Genomic DNA, 2910 nt, shown 5'->3' on the forward strand with positions numbered 1-2910 from the left:
ACATGAAAAGGAAAAGGATATGAGGAAGAGCCAGCAAAGAATCCCAAGAAGGGTTCAGAGAATGGAAATCCAGGTAACTGCGGTGTCTTGGCAACCAAAAGAAGAAAGTGTGTGAAGGAAAAAAGAGTGATGAAGCCTGTGAAATTATTTTCCTGGTGCTAATAAGACAAGGTTGGCCATGGCTTTGGCAATGTAGCACTTACTAGTTTTGGTGGGATGTTGGAGGATAACACCTACAGGAAGTTCAAAAAAAGAAGGTAAGGAGACAATTTGAATGTATTGAGTATACCCAGCTATTTAAAAGAATGAGGCTTCTCTGGGGCTGAAAACTGGGTGAAGAAATTAGAATGCTGGTAAGGGTTGCTTTACTTAACTGGCTACTTGTAGTTCTTCTCTCTTGGCTATCTCTATCCTCTTTATTCAGGTAAAATTTTGGAATTTTACCAAATACTATCCTATATATTATGTGATTTGATTATTACAAAAGCCCTACTAAGATGGAAGGGAAGTGATAATTGCAGATGAGGAAATGAGAGTCACTTCACTGGAGGTGAAGTGCCTTACATAGAGTCACCTGAAAGAATGGTCTTGGCTGCAGGCCTTTTAACATCATCCCATTAAAAAGCTGGCCATCATTTTCAGGTTGACAACACTGCAGCAGCTTCCTATTATGTGAGGATTAGATTCAAAATTTAGTACTTATGACTAAATTTGAGTAAGGCCAAAATTACTTTTAAAAATCCCCTATAATCACCAGCAGGATATGGCTTGTTTGAAGTCAAAAGCCAACAACTAAGAGTTTTTCTTAAAGTTGTTGTTGCATATATCTAATTCAAGTAAGTTAAATGCATCTATGATGAGACCCCACTGAATTTCAGTAACAATGCTTGAAACCCGCAGAAACTATATTATCTAATAATCTGTAAACTCCCTGAATTTCCTTTCTAGAATCATTATTCTCTACCTAGATGAACCTCCATTGTTCTAAATTTTGGAGAAGTCTTAAGGGCTCTAGGATTCAGTGCTTGGGGGCATCAAGGAGGTCCATTATCATAAAGAGCTAAGAAATGACCCTACTGTGTTAGCTTTGTTGCTAAACAACTCTTCACAGCGCAATTTTTCTGTCATTGTATTTGGACTTTAGCTAACCCATGTACTTTCTGGGAACTTTCACAGGTCTTTGAACATACAGAGTAAAAGCAAAGGATTCATATATTGATCCCTTGCTGTTACAAATTCAATGGTAGGAAATCTGCCATCTGCCTTAGTTTCAGTTATCTAACGTCTTAGGGATGAGTAAGACAGCTTGGAAAAATTGCAAATGAAATAAGACCCCCAATTCCACTTTGCTATCAAGGAGCTATAAGCAATGGGAGTTCAGGGACTTTACTTTCAATGTTTCTAATTTTTTGTAACATTCTAGTATCTCTGCCATTTTGAATCTTAAGTTATACTATGGGAATTTATGAAAACTTTTAGTCTAAAAGACATTGCTAACATGATCAAGAGCTTAAAACCCAGCGTATTTCCAAGAAATCCAAGCTATTTCTAAAGGAATAGTCTACTAAATTGATGAAATAAAACAACTAGAAAAGTAATTAAATTAACAGAGGATTTTAACTTTGGAGTTTAACTTTAATTTTTTTTTAAGTTTAAAATTGAATGATGTATTGGGTTAGGATAGGTTTGCAAAGAGCACCAATTGAAAAATACCCAAGTTTTACCACTTACTGGTAATTTACTTAAACTTGCAGAACTTAGCCTCTTCTTCTTTTCCATCTTCTCTTTCTTCTAATGATATAGGGCTAGCAATCTAGCAGGAAATATTAAATTGTGATTTTTTTCTCCTACATTTACCTTCCCCCTCATTTTAAAGTCATAGCTATGCTTTGTAATTTCTTGCCTCTGTAATGTTTGTAATGTATTCCATAGAAAGCAGAAGCTTTGATAATTCTCTTTCTGTTCTGTTGAGCTTTATTTTTTTCAGGATTTTAAAGCCATGAAAGATTATGCTAGCATTCTGAAACAGAGAGAGTTAGGAGCAGATGCATGAATCAGAAATAAGCTGAGCAGGGAGGGAAGCTTCTAAGAAATTGGAAAAACAGGAAAGTTTATGCCTTCTGAGAAGAGAGGATGCCTGTGCTCAGGGATTATGTTGCAATGATGTCGAGACCTAAAAGAGAAATGGCTGCTATCTCCTAGGTCTCCCCGCCCTGCCCAAAAGTCACATGCCTCAAGCCTCACAGGAAAGCAGCAGAGCAACTTCTCCTGAAGTGACCGTGTAACTGAGATGATTACGGGTGTCTGAGTGGGCATCAGTATGGATGAGTGATCACCAGATGGGCCTCCCCAAAGTCTTAGTGCTATTTTGATCCTGGTGTTCTACACAACTCTGGGGTAAAGGGTGGGGAATGCTGCAACAATAACAGGTTAGATCACCTTTCAACCCAGGAAGCTGGGGACCACAGTCAGTATTAGGTTGACTGAAAATAAATTTTAATGAGAAATTTCTTGCATGCCTGATGTTGTGGGTTGAGAATCTGACAAGTAATATATACTGGTTTCCTCTGTCCCTCCATTCTTTCCTTCCTTTCTCCTTTCCTCAGTCCCTCCCTCTCTTTCTCTTTCTCCCCCTCTCCCCTTTTCTTCCTTCTTGGTATCTTTCTGTAGTTGATCTGAATCATAATTATCGCTGACTTTCTGGACTGATTAGCTTAATGGGTTGGGGCATGATGTCAATGGAGCAGTGATCCCACTTCTGTTTAGTCATTGTTCAGAAAGCTTTGAACAAAAAAAAGAACTACTCAATGACTAAAGCTGACTCTTCTTTTCTTCATCAGTAAAAAAAAAAAAAAAAAAAAAAGTCTCACAAATAGGAATCGATTGCTCAAAGAGAATTTTACAATATGC

This window comes from Hylobates moloch, unplaced genomic scaffold (genome assembly GCF_009828535.3).
Source record: "Hylobates moloch isolate HMO894 unplaced genomic scaffold, HMol_V3 SCAFFOLD_11, whole genome shotgun sequence".
Lineage (NCBI taxonomy): Eukaryota > Metazoa > Chordata > Mammalia > Primates > Hylobatidae > Hylobates > Hylobates moloch.